The 14,607-nt window shown below is 41.4% G+C and overlaps 1 long non-coding RNA gene across 3 annotated transcripts; it reads left to right on the forward strand.

The window, feature by feature from the left end:
* Positions 1–12: 12 nt before the first annotated feature.
* LOC123511243 lies at positions 13–12,930 on the forward strand. 3 transcript variants are annotated; one of them, XR_006676717.1, is made up of 3 exons: positions 13–340; positions 11,855–12,099; positions 12,535–12,930. It is a non-coding gene; the product is annotated as an uncharacterized LOC123511243 (long non-coding RNA). The 3 variants fall into 3 exon arrangements; XR_006676716.1 differs by having other exon boundaries at positions 14–327; XR_006676718.1 differs by lacking the exon at positions 13–340 and adding an exon at positions 400–1,190.
* Positions 12,931–14,607: the final 1,677 nt, after the last annotated feature.

The following is a 14,607-nucleotide window of genomic DNA, read 5'->3' on the forward strand; positions in this document are numbered from 1 at the left end:
TGTTAATGAGCTGGTTCCCCTCGCCGTCCCCAGATGGAGCTTTTATCGGCGTGTGTCGGCAGCGGCGGCGGCCCACACCTTACCAAGAGAGAGAGGAGGAGAGAAGGAGAGGAAGATAGAGAGGCAGACAGAGACGTTATCCTAGATTAATTCCTCCGTGATCTTTGGCCGCTCCAGCAGCATAGAACGTCCCACGACCAAGCTGGCGACTGTTTTACGAGACCGGGCGGGACCCTAGGCAGGCCAGGGCTCGCGGGGGACCGGGCGAGGGAGGCAGGACACGTGGGCAGACTGAGGGAGGCGGCGGCGAAGGAAGGAGCAGCCGGGGTGAGTGAGTGAGGTGAGGGCGGGCGGGCGGAGAGGGACGTGTGTGATCTGCAACGTGTAAGCGACTCTTCATCTCTTCTTCCTCTTACTCCCGCCGCCTCTTACTCTTCTTACACTTGGTTCTTGTTCGCTAACTCTTCTTCCCTTGCATACACCGCCCACTTACTTATCTTATTTCCAGCTCGTGTGATCTTCCTCCTCCTGCTTCTTATTCTTTTACCTTCTTGCTCTTGTTTCATTTCATCTACCACCACCTCTTCTTCTTCTTGCTTTTGACTAATGTTCTTTTTCCCTTGTTCTTCTTCGACGTCTTTCTCCTCCTCCTCCTCCTTCACTTCGCCGTCCTCTCCCCTCTCATAACTCTGCCTCTGACTTCCCTCCCGTCCCTCACCAGCCACCGTGACTTCATTCCTCACTACTCTCAGTCGCCGTTCCTTCCTTTACTCTGTAGCACACCACGCACCTTCAAGTGATACCTCGTGCCTATTGTAACTCTCTCTCTCTCTCTCTCTCTCTCTCTCTCTCTCTCTCTCTCTCCACCAGCAGGTCCGCTCTTTACTCTGTCATGTTTGTCATCGTCCTTCTTTATTTTCTCCTTCAATCTTATTTTCCCTCTCTCTTGCTCTCTCTTTCTCTCACACACTCGCTCTTCTTTTCCTTCATCTCTTTCTCCTCCATTTCTCCGCCTCCTTTGCCTGCTCCTTTACTCGCCAAGACTCCGTGATACTCAGCGCTGGGCGAAAAGTGAGCGAGAGAGAGGAAAAAAAGTGAGACAGGAGAGGAAAGATAAATGTGACTCAATGGAAATGCGAAAAGTGAAACCTGTGTACGTGGAAGTTTAGGTATTGACGCGCATTGCATATGTAAGTAAGTGCCTTTGATGTGTGTGCCTGTGTATGTGTGCGTATTGAAAGACTCCGTGTGCACCTACAGTGGCTACATGTGCGTGCATACATACAGTACAATAACACATGTTTACATACGCAGGGAACTATTTCTGCAAGACTTGTGCGAGTATTCATGATTTGATACATAAATAACAGAGATTAAAATAGGATTCTATAAAGAGAACCTATTCATGGCTTCTCGTTACTTTTTTATGGCTTTTAGTGCGAGTAGTTTTGATGCACATTAACAAATGAACATCGCAATGTGTGCCAAGTGTTCTGGCCTTGCTGTACATACGAGGAAATAATCAGTAAATGACGCCATCAATAAGTGAATCTATAAACATAAATGGATAGAGTGAACCAATACTATTGTAAATAAAAATACAAACTCACTTATAATTATTAATCTCCATATATTTTAATCGTGTGTTCCGCAGTGATCAAATTATGTTATGTGATGGTGAGGTGACTTGAATTTCCAGTGCCTCTCTCTCTCTCTCTCTCTCTCTCTCTCTCTCTCTCTCTCTCTCTCTCTCTCTCTCTCTCTCTCTCTCTCTCTCCGTCAAAATATAATGGAATCTACATCAATAATACTGAACATTCCCGACAGAATACTCGACTTCATTCACCACCGTTTTAGCAAGAACATGCACGGAACTTGTACTTACATAATATAAATAACAATTGCTAGAACAACAACAATAACAACAACAACAACTACCACTCCTACTATTACTACTATATATATATTAATACTATCATAACTACTAAACTAATAATCACAACATAACCGACATCAGTAACAAAAACAAGAATGATAACAATAAATCCCACCTCCAGATTATTAAGTTAGCAGTCTTGCCACGCCGGACGCTGATGTATGCACGCCCGCGCCTCCGTGACCGCGGCTAACTCGCTGACAGCACCCCACAGAACACAACGATTATTTCTCCGCATTGCTCTATTGCCCACCGCTCACCATTGCCGCCCACTCCTAGCCCACCGCCACCCACCCTCTCCTCTCCTGACTCACTCCCCTCTGTTGGTCTTACCCCCGCTTACTGTTAATCTCTGATCCGCTTACCTCTTCCCACCGCGAACTGATCCAGCCACAGTCAGCCAATGCGATCCCAGTACTCTAAACTGATCCATATACCAATAATCTACCGCTCTTCCACCTATACTCCACATAATAAGTCGCTGATTCACCAAATGTTTTCCGTTATATCCATATGGAGTGTTCTCTGAGATATACCGCTGATCCACGTAAGAACTTCCGCTATGTGCCTTTGATCCACCTGATAAATTCCACCACACACCGCTGATTCACCCAATTTTCTTCCACCACACACACAATCCACTTAACATCTGATCCACACAACTCACCGCTGATCCACGCAAAAACATCGCTCTGATCCACTCAACACCTCAAACTCCCTCCGCGTTTACCGAACAATTTCCTCCACACACGGCTAATCCACATAAAACCATCCATTCAGCATCTTCCACCACACCACAAACACACGCAACACCTTCCTCACACCACTATTCCACTAGTTTCCACATCACGAGTCCACCTAACATCTAACCACACACACCGGCGGTCCACATAACCACCTTCCACCCACCACCACGTCGTCACACGGATCCCACCACCGCCAAACAGAGAAAACGAGACAAATCAAAAAGGAAATTCTTGTTTACGGCTGAGGGAAAGATTCTTGCATAGAGACAAATAATCCGAAACGCTGCAATCTTCCCAAATCCGGCGCGAGGAAAACTCAACATCACACGATCTGCTTTTTTATCGTTGTTTCCCGAGCGATTTCTGATATCGGAGGTATTAGAGAAAACATTTGCTGATAACTGAGATAGCCAGGGATAGCCGGAGATCGCCAGCCGCCAAATGCCAGACGAATATACGAAGGGAAATGCTAAAAATGATCAAATAAAAAGGTAGATAGATATAATAACGTCAATATAAGCTCGCTATTCTATGATTTCTGGGAAAAGATACAAGAGAAAGCTGTGTTTATCTGCGCACCGAGTTGCTCTTCGCTGAACTAAACACGCTTCCCACACGCCGAGGATTAGACCATCTGAACACTTTCACTGGCTGGTAGACACACTTTCCTCTTATTACAGGGATGTTTTTAAACCATCCTTTGGTCTCTTAAAATAGCTCTATATATTGGTAAAGGAAACACGTCACGCTGTATTTCTGCTACACTATACGCCTAAAAGATTACACATCACTACATTACCACTCTTCGAAGATTATAATAATGAAGACTATATAGCATTTTGAATACTACAAAACCTTATTATAATTATATTAGATTTGTAAGCATTACATCTCTGAAGGTTATACCGCACTGAGCATTACATACCCGAGGGCAAAAACCACAAAAAATTACATTATAGAAACTATTACACCTCCAAAGATTACATCACTGAGAAAATCACATCCTCAAAAATATCAGGTCGCATTGCACGCCATAGTACTAAAAGAATATATACATTACAAAATATATTACACCTCTAGAAATTCATACGCCATATCACAACCTTAAGAATTACTATAAACCTCACACCTCAGAAAAAAAAAATGTTACTTATAATGCATATATCCCTCTAAAATTACACCAAGAGTACATTACACACCCTAAAGATTACATCAATACACACAGCACCCTCCCTGGATTACACCACTGATTACACTGTACACCTACAATTCCTCTCCGGATTGTCCATATAATTCGAAATTACACCCTTAACAACCTTAAAAATGACAATCAACACGCATTACACCCTAAAAGATTATATCACAAAGGAAATTACAACAACGAAATTATATCACATACAAATTTCAGGTAGTAAACAATACACCAAATATTATTGTATATATACGTTAAATATACTGATTACACTAAACAAATTATATATCGTAATACCGATCACACGCAGCTAATTACTCTTCCAGCATAGTGATTACACCCACTTGATTATATAGGATGAAGAAATTACTCCCTCCGGTGATTGTTAACCGAGGTATATTTTAATTACATACACTGCATTACTTCAGCAAATTTCAGGCTTAACTCTAAGAAGCGTAATGCGAAATTCTGGAATACTGTTGATGGTTGAATTAAGAGGAAGTAAAGAAGAGAAGATGGATAAGTAAGACTGAAGGTTTTAATACGTTATATATAAAGCATTGTGGAATGTAGATAAATTTGGCGATTAAACTACGGGGAAAGGAAGAGGAAAATTTGATAACTAAAACTGGTGCAATAGTTTATAATATGTTATTGCTAAATGTAGAGAAAATTGGATATGATTATTTAAGAGAAAGAAGAAAAATAAATAAAATGAAAGTATTGGTCACATGAAAACTAAGACAAAAATGCATAAAAATAAATGGAAAAATAAATAAAAAAAAGGTGGCTAAAGAAGTAGGTAAATAGAAAAGTAGGAATAAAACAAAGCAAACAAAAATGCAAATAAAAAAAATCAGTAAACAAGAAAAAAAAAAAAAAAAAAAAATAAAACATGAACAAAAACACTGAAAAGAAATAAAACCCATACTAACACATTCAATATCAACCACCACAACCACCATCACGACCACCACCGCCAACAACAACAACAACACCAAAAACAGCCACTGAAACAAATCCACATACCTACAACTAACTGACGAAGGAGAACCCAAAATCATAAAATCATCTACCTGGAGGATGTTTGGGGCCTAACAGGTGAGGGAGGCATATGGCAAGCGTCACACCTGGGCTAATTAAGGTGAGGTAAGGTGTAGGAGGGAGGGAAGGAGAGAAAGAGAGAGAGAGAGAGGAGAGAGAGAGAGAGAGAGAGAGAGAGAGAGAGAGAGAGAGAGAGAAAGAGAGAGAGGGAAGGGGTTGGAGGAATAGGAAAAAAGGTGGATGGTATAAGACGAATGGGGCCTTCCTCGGGTGGTTGATAGGGTATAGGGGTGGATGAGAAGGGTGAGGAAAAAAAAGGGTGTGGAAGAAGGATACTGGTGTGAAGATAGGCGAAGTGATGAAGAATGAAATAAAAAAGTGTCAATTATGAGTGAGAAAATTTGAGAGAGAGAGAGAGAGAGAGAGAGAGAGAGAGAGAGAGAGAGAGAGAGAGAGAGAGAGAGAGAGAGAGAGAGAGAGAGAGAGAGAGAGAGAGAGAGAGAGAGAGAGAGAGAGAGAGAGAGAGAGATTATTATAAATGTTATTGAGTTAAGGAAAGAAATAGATAAGGATGACTGATTTATTACTGCAAGGCGCCGCATCGCAAGGCAAAAAGAGAAGGAAAAACCAAGATGTGACAACGCACGGTATGAGAGGGAGAGATTAATAAACTCCGAAGAAAATTTATCACATTATCAAAAATATAATAACGCAAAATACACTTAAGTCGATTAAAGATTAAAGTGATATCAGATGAAAAAAATTGAAACGAGAACTTTGAGGGAAAAAATACGAAAAAAATGCACAGACAAGCAAATCAGTGAACACCGTAAATCATTAACTCGTAAACGCCACAATCGTATCTGAAGAGCGCAACACGAACACGAGGGTAAGCGATAGTGGAGAAATGTGACGAATACCTGTGTACTCCAATAAGGAAGACACTCAAGACGCTCTCACAGAAACCAGGTGCGTGGGACGTGAGGAAATACTAATGATTAAAGGAACAACAAAGCAGGTAACAATAATGTGAAAAATGGCTTAATAATTAGCATGAGGATGGCGTAGAAGGTATGTTCGCAATCCACGGTCGCCATTATTACGCACTCATGAGAAAAAGCAACAACAACGAACACAAACCGTACCTGAAGGTTCCTCCAAGGCTGGCGAGGCGACACTGATGAGAAGTGAATAAAAAATATCTAATTAAAATACATTAAAGTCTAACTCTGACTTGTTGAGGGGACTCTAGTATGTTATTATTATCCAAAATATGCTGAACATTCTCTCTCTCTCTCTCTCTCTCTCTCTCTCTCTCTGTGTGTGTGTGTGTGTGTGTGTGTGTGTGTGTGTGTGTGTGTGTGTGTGTGTGTGTGTGTGTGTGTGTGTGTGTGTGTGTGTGTGTGTGTGTGTGTGTGTGTGTGTGTGTGTGTGTGTGTGTGTGTGTGTGTGTGTGTGTGTGTGTGACAAGTATGTATGCATGTTTGTGTATGTATATATGCAAGCATGTAGACATAATAAGATACTCATATCTCTAAGAAAGAAGAAAGAGACAGGAAGAGAGACAGACGGATACAGAAACAGACAGACACACAGAGATAGAGAAAATGTACAACTTACTAAAAAAAAAAAAAAAAAAAAAATAATAATAATAGCACAAGAATAAAGAAAGAAAAGCACAGAAATTCTAGATATCGTGAATACCGGAAGGAAGCGGTAGAAGGCAGGAAGAGTGTTAGAAATGTCATGCTTGAGTCATAGCGAGATATTACCCCCCAAAAAAAATGAATAAATAAAATGTTGAGGGAATCCCGGAGTTTGGAGAAGAGAGCAAAGTCAGGGATAGGTAAAGGATTATGGGTAAGAAGTGTGGAGAGGGGATGAGAGGGGAGGGAAGGCATTGGTGCTTCATATGAAAAAGATGCAGGGGGAGGAGGAGCTGGGAAATGGAGTATGAGGGGATGTGACGGGGGAGGCTGGCTGTAAGAGACGGGGAAAATAGGCGAATGCAGGTAAGACGGAAGTGCAGCAGGGAATAGGGAGTGTAGGAAAGTGATAGAGAGGATTCGTGAGGGCAAAGAAGGAAGGGATTGAAAATAGAATATAGGAGGAAAATATGGAAAAAGGAGAGAGAGAGAGAGAGAGAGAGAGAGAGAGAGAGAGAGAGAGAGAGAGAGAGAGAGAGAGAGAGAGAGAGAGAGAGAGAGAGAGAGAGAGAGAGAGAGAGAGAGAGAGAGAGAGAGAGAGAGAGAGAGAGAGAGAGAGAGAGAGAAGGAGGTTATGGGAAGGAAATGCAGAGATAGAAGCAATACATGGGAGGACGCACAATGGGAACAAGTCTCAACAGGTTCAACAACATGCACAGCTCACTCCTACTAATGGATTAACTCACGCCATTACCTCGCAACGCAGACACGAAGACATGAGTGTACGTATACTTACATTGCTTCTATATAACATTAGCATTCAAAACGAGCACTGTTCCCTTTTATCCTTCACAACTAAACTCTTCTCCAGCACAAAAGGAGAGAAATATGTGAAAAGCTGTTGTATTGCACTTTTGTTTTCTGTTGCACTATATTTAAGCTTTACCGTGTTTAATAGTAGCGTTAAAAAGATTAAATATGCTTTTCATACGGTTCTGCTTATCTCTCAATCCTTAACGAGAAAATAAAGAGAGAGAGAGAGAGAGAGAGAGAGAGAGAGAGAGAGAGAGAGAGAGAGAGAGAGAGAGAGAGAGAGAGAGAGAGAGAGAGAGAGAGAGAGAGAGAGAGAGAGAGAGAGAGAGAGAGAGAGAGAGAGAGAGAAAAGGTGTGGCACTTGACAAAGAAACAAGGCAAAATAAACGAAATAAGTCAGAAATTAAGACAGAATACAGGAAAAATAAATACAATATTGAAAGGGACTATGAAAAGGGTAATGAAACGAGAGAGAGAGAGAGAGAGAGAGAGAGAGAGAGAGAGAGAGAGAGAGAGAGAGAGAGAGAGAGAGAGAGAGAGAGAGAGAGAGAGAGAGAGAGAGAGAGAGAGAGAGAGAGAGAGAGAGAGAGAGAGAGAGAGAGAGAGAGAGAGAGAGAGAGAGATTGATTGACAAGAATATTTTTACCATGTATTTTGATTTCTTCTATAACATGAACGTAAAAGGACTAAACACTCCTTCGTATTAATCTTGTCTAGCATCACTTCGCACCAATCAAGAAGAATAAAAATGGAAAAAGTTACAGCATTACACTATATATTCATTGCAGAGGCTGTACGTGTTGTTCTTGCTGTTGTTCTTATTGGGGCGAGCGCGCGCGTGTCCATGTGTGTTTAGAGTTCTCAAACTTTCTATGTATAGTTTTGTGGCGAGAAAAAAAAAAAAAAAAAATTGCATATTCATATTAGCAGCGAACTACACGAACAAAGTCAACTGAACAACAACAATAGCAGCGGCAACAATAACAGCAAGGAGCGACGGAACAAAGAAACCGACGCACAACTAACGATAAAAATGACAACAGCAACAACAACAGCAACAGCAACAGGGTGAGCGGGGGTATTGAGCCGTGGTCTTAAAAGTGAGGCGCTCTCTCTCTCTCTCTCTCTCTCTCTCTCTCTCTCTCTCTCTCTCTCTCCTTTAAACAGACTCAAACACACATACACACGAGAGAGAGAGAGAGAGAGAGAGAGAGAGAGAGAGAGAGAGAGAGAGAGAGAGAGAGAGAGAGACGAGAGAGAGAGAGAGAGAAAGTGACAACAACACATGACTGGAATGTGAGAAAAAAGATAAAAAGCGAAGGAGGACGAGGAAGAGATCGAAAAATAAATGCACTGGTGAAAAAAAAATGCAAGGAGAAAAAATGTAGGAAAGTAAGAGAAAAATTATCAAAGGGTAACTTATTCTCTCTCTCTCTCTCTCTCTCTCTCTCTCTCTCTCTCTCTCTCTCTTTGTTATGAGTCACCGTCTTCCTCAGTATTTCAGTAGATTTCTTCCTTTTCTCAATGTGATTTTTTTCTGCTGTGTTAATCTGTCAAACAATCAATCAATTAATCAATCAACCAATCAATCAATCCAATACCTTCCATATTCTTTTATATCTATTCCAACACCTCTCTTTTTTTCCTGCCATGCCTTACCTTCATCTCTCCTCTTCCACCCTCTTCCTTATTTATTCCTTTTCTTTATCTCTTTTCCTCCCACCCTTAACATCTTTTCTTCTTCTCTTACTTTGTTTTCCTCATCAATCCTTTCCTCGCTTTTTTTTTTTTACATTTTCCGCACCAACATCTACATTTCCTTTACTCCCTTATCGTATTCATTTATTTGCAGTGTTCTATTCCCTTTTTAACCTCTTTTAACCTCTCCTTTGTTATCTATCCCTGCTTTTCTTTACTTACTGTATTCTTTAACCTTTTCTTCTTCCTGTCTTCCTATTCATCTATCTCTCACTTCGTTTTTTTCCTCTCTGTTTCTTTTCTTTTCCTACCCAGCTCCTAACCTGTCTCTTCCATATCCCCCATCGACACCTGATATCATCAAAACACATCATTACCATCTGTCATTAACCTGCGCGTCACTGCCTCCGCACAGGTGAGAAGGTCCCCCACACAGCTTACCTGTCGCCTCATTACACCAGGCGCTTCCTTCCTTAATTATATTCACCTGGGTATGAAAACAGTTAATTGCCTTTCATTTCTCCAATATAGGGTCATAATTTTCACCCGGAGAATATTATGGTAAAAATGGTAATATTGAGTTCATGTTTCGGTGATTTTTTGTTTTTTTGTGTTTATTTTGCAGTTTGTGTTTCTGTATCTATTTGTATGTGTTGTTGGTTTATAATTTGCTTGCTTTCGTGTGTATTTATCATTGCCGATATTTTTTTTTTTTTGTCACGTTTTGTTTGTATTTTATCCTGTTTCGTGAAAGAGTTTTATTCCGAGCGGCTTAGTTTATTAGCTCTTTTATTTTATTTTTTTTAACCTTTTCATTTTATTGTTCAGTTTTATTAAAGAGCTTTTACAATTAAACACACACATTTATAAGTGCAATGTGTTTCAATCATGTTTGGAATAAAAACAAACATATTCATATTTGTAAGTTTTTCACTACTCCATGTTAGGTTTAGTAAAAATTTACATTACTCTTACTCACTTAGCACATTAGCTTCTGCGTTGCTTACATACGTTTTTTTTTATTTACTTTTTTTTTCAGGAAATGTTGATATATGTGTCATCATAATTCAATTTCCGTGCGTTTCATCACCATCGTGCGTAAACATTTACTGCCTTGCCTGAAAGAAAAAAAAAAAAATTCTGAGCCGCAAGTAACCGTAATTAGTTTCCAGCTCAGGTGAATCAAGGGTGTCAAGGGAAAGCTAAATATAAACGTGTCATTCTTATTCGTCACCTTACGCTTCTTAATCACACCTTCATTCTCTCCCCTAGTTCTTACCTTCCCCTACGGCTCCTCGATTTGCTACCTTGTTCTCCTCTTCCTCCTTTCGTTCCTCTTTTCCTTTTACATAAACAAACCACGAAAACGCCAGAAATGGGTGATAATGAAGAAATTGCCGAAGTATGAAAAAATAATCCCGTTTCCCCATTTCCAGAGAGCGACTTACTTCATTTCTACCTGAAAATAGAAGAGAGGAGAAGAGGAGACCGCAATAATAACAAGACTACTAACTTTTATCTACAATCTGAACCAGTATAGTGGAGAAGCTATTACAGATTCCTCCTCTCAGACCCGTCATTCTAGAGTAGGTGGCGCTATAGTGATAATATTTTCCTTTCTGGTGGGTAAACTCGTCCATAATTAGTTCTCACGGGACTATGAAGGTTCAGGTAGTCGGAAGGAAAGCGCTCGACGGCAGGTGAGGTGAGGTGAGGTGAAGCAAACGTGAGTTCAAGTTAGGCGATGCATGGAGAGTACGGGTGAGATGAGGCGAAGTGACATGTGTGTTCTACTCTGAAAAAAACATCTGCCACACACCTGTACTGTTTAGCGACACAAGCTCCCTCCTTTCCTCTCTCTCTCTCTCTCTCTCTCTCTCTCTCTCTCTCTCTCTCTCTCTCTCTCTCTCACTGAAAGCGCAAAGAGGCATATTTTCAAACACATGCGGCGTAAGTTTTCCCTCAAGTCTCTCAGTGTGGGCGCCACCGGACACAGCACGTAGGAGACTATGTAAGTACGTCCAGGGCGGTATTTTCCACCACCTACGTTACATCCCTCTCAAGGTAATTGGTACACACACACACACACACACACACACACACACACACACACACACACACACACACACACACACACACACACACACAGTCAAACTTGCAACACATTTTTTTCGCTCTCCCGCCGCGCCGTCTCCCGGGCGTTACATAATGCAGTGGCGGCCACCAGCACGGGTCTCCTAGAGGCACTTCTCCGTTTCCTTAACTTTATTCTACAGAGTTACTTTCTTCGTTCCTCCCTTTCTCCTCTTGTTCCTGCACCGTTCCATTTTAGTCTTTTTGTTTGCAGATGAATGTGTTTTACGTGATTCCTGTAGTTATGTGATGTTATGTAGCTATGCAATGATATAACTTTTAATACTAACGGATATCTTAAAATTTGGCGCAGCTTTCAGGAGAGGTTATCAATTATTTCACTTTGCATTCCCTACATCCGGTTTTATTGCAGTGGGAAAAGAGAGAGACAGATTGCTAGACATAATTAGCCTCTTAATAGTAAAATAAATTCAGCCTCGCAGTTTGTAAATATGTATACATAATACTGAGTAGGATATTCATATTTGTTGAATTATAAGAATACCAGAAACAGTATCAACAACAACAGCAGCAAACTAAGTGACAAAAAAAAAAAAAAAAAAAAAAACAGCCAGTTCTAAATTAGTCTCCTATATACTGCTGGTGCCGCTGTTTATGATAAAAATGAATAACATTTACCTTGCAGGGCCGGCGTGTGTTCGCTGTGAGCTGTGGTCCTTCTGTCTCTAGGGACTACCAGCGCCGCGTCCCTCATTCCACAAACACGTGACGTGGCGGTCTTCCTCCTCCTCCTTCCTCCCGTGCCTCCCAACCGAGAGACACTGACAAAGATGAAGGACAGCGTCAGAAACATGGATACTGTGTAAGGACGACAAGAAAGCCATCAAGCCCGGTGATGTACGGAAGAAAAGGAAAGAAAAATACAATATGGTAACTCGGTTTTCTTATATTCTTGAGCTATTCTTGAGCTAAAAGCCTGTTCTTCCGGCAAATGTTAAATGAAAAAAATGTAATTTCATTTTAACTGTTGCTTATGTATTGAAAGAAAACACAAGAAAACAAAAATAAAACAAAAACAAAAAAATCAGAGACAAGAGAGCAAGGTCCTCAAAAATAAATAAATAAATAAATAAATAAATAAATGAATCAATAAATAAATGAAAAAAAAAAACATAAGTACATAAAATTGAAAATATTTATTCTAATGGCAAGTCAAGCCATTTCTTTCCGCATACTATATTTGCTACATTTCTTATAGAAGTAGTTTCCTAATTTCAAAAAAAAGTCTTCCAAAAATGTTGAAGTCCTCCATTATCACTTGACTTCTCGCTTATTTGACTCATTCACTCCCGCTTCCTTCCACAGAGTAGCCACTGCGGGGACATCAAGGAGGACCCAACAGCTCACTCTCTCTCTCTCTCTCTCTCTCTCTCTCTCTCTGACTGCCAGAAAGATGATGGAGAAGAAACGCAAGAAAGGCAGGTTTAATAATTATGTCAATTAGCTTCGTCCTTTGTCTGTTGAGGAGGAGGAAGAAGAAGAGGAGGAGGAAAAGGTGGTTGCAGGAAGAGAGCAAGAAAATAATATAGAAAAAAGTCTTGATGATTATGATAATGACGGCGACGAGAAGGAGGACAAAAAAAAAAGAAGGAAAAGATAAAAAAAATAATGACAACAATAGCAGCAAAGAAGACGAGTACAAAATGATTGAGGATTATGAATAATGAGAGAATAAGTAAGTAAGTAAAGAATAAAAGCTCCTCAAGGTAATTAATTATGTCTTAAAGCGGCGAAGGACGCGAACAGGTATGACAGGACATAAGTGTGAAATTCAACAAAGGTGTGTGTGTGTGTGTGTGTGTGTGTGTGTGTGTGTGTGTGTGTGTGTGTGTGTGTGTGTGTGTGTGTGTGTGTGTGTGTGTGTGTGTGTGTGTGTGTGTGTGTGTGTTACAAAAGACACCAAATCACTTCAATGTTATTTAAAGGTTTACTGACCTTCACCTTTCACTTTTGACCTCATGACCTAGTGCACACATGAAGCTGAAAGGCCGATTCCCATACACATACACATACACACACACACACACACACACACACACACACACACACACACACACACACACACACACACACACACACACACACACACACACACACACACACAGAGAAACGGACCTAAAAACAGCCTGAATACACCATGGCACAATGAATGACGTACAGACAGACAGATCAACAAAGGGACACACACACACACACACACACACACACACACACACACACACACACACACACACACACACACACACACACACACACACACACCTTAGTTGTGGTCTCAGTCCAACCCGAAGATCGGTATGAGCTCTGAGCTCGCTCCGTAATGGGGAAGACTGGCTGGGTGACCAGCAGGCGACCGAGGTGAATTACACACACACACACACACACACACACACACACACACACACACACACACACACACACACACACACACACACACACAGCTGGGAAACGTGTCCATCCCTTAAAATCAAACGGAAATTAGGAAAGTGTGACCCAGGTAGAGGAATTTCATGCATCTTGACATTCCACATTACTCATACTTCGAAGAGGAGGAGGAGGAGGAGGAGGAGGACGGGAGTGAGGAGGAGGAGGACGGGAGTGAGGAGGAGGAGAGGACCTATAGGGTACAGAGGAAATACCGCTGCAATACATAATCTATCGGTGGTCAACGCCATAAAAAAGGGTCGTATTGAAGATGAATGTGAGGATTGAAAAGGTAACAAAGGCGTAACACAGAGGCTAGTTAACCTTTGCACCTGCGACGCAACACTCCCTAGGTACTCCTCTTACACATCCTACTCCTCCTCCTACTCAAATCCATCCTATCCATCTCCACGACCTTGCCCTCTCCTGCCCTACCCATTCCCTACCGTAATCCTTCCCCGTGGTCAGTGGTCATGCCCCTGGGAGTTGAGCCGATGTGCCCAGATTACACCTGGAGGCGGCGCCGTGCTAATTGGGGGCCGGCCAGGTATTTCCTAATCTGCTATAGGCCAGGTAAAGTTACACAGTGGGTGGAGAGCGGAAGTAAGTGGGTGTTCTGGTATGTTGAATTGTGTGCTTAGGTGTGTTTGTGCGTGAACTGTGTGAGAACTGTATGTGTGTGTGTGTGTGTGTGTGTGTGTGTGTGTGTGTGTGTGTGTGTGTGTGTGTGTGTGTGTGTGTGTGTGTGTGTGTGTGTGTGTGTGTGTCTCTCTCTCTCTCTCTCTCTCTCTCTCTCTCTCTCTCTCTCTCTCTCTCTCTCTCTCTCTCTCTCTCTCTGAAAACAACAAAGTAAATACACAAAACACGAGTAACAGGCAAGATCAAAGACCAGAGAAGGGAAGAAAACAACGACAGATAAAAAGTAAAGAAAAGAACCAAGATAAAGAACAAAAA

This window comes from Portunus trituberculatus, chromosome 31, assembly GCF_017591435.1.
Source record: "Portunus trituberculatus isolate SZX2019 chromosome 31, ASM1759143v1, whole genome shotgun sequence".
In the NCBI taxonomy this organism is placed as follows: Eukaryota; Metazoa; Arthropoda; class Malacostraca; order Decapoda; family Portunidae; genus Portunus; species Portunus trituberculatus.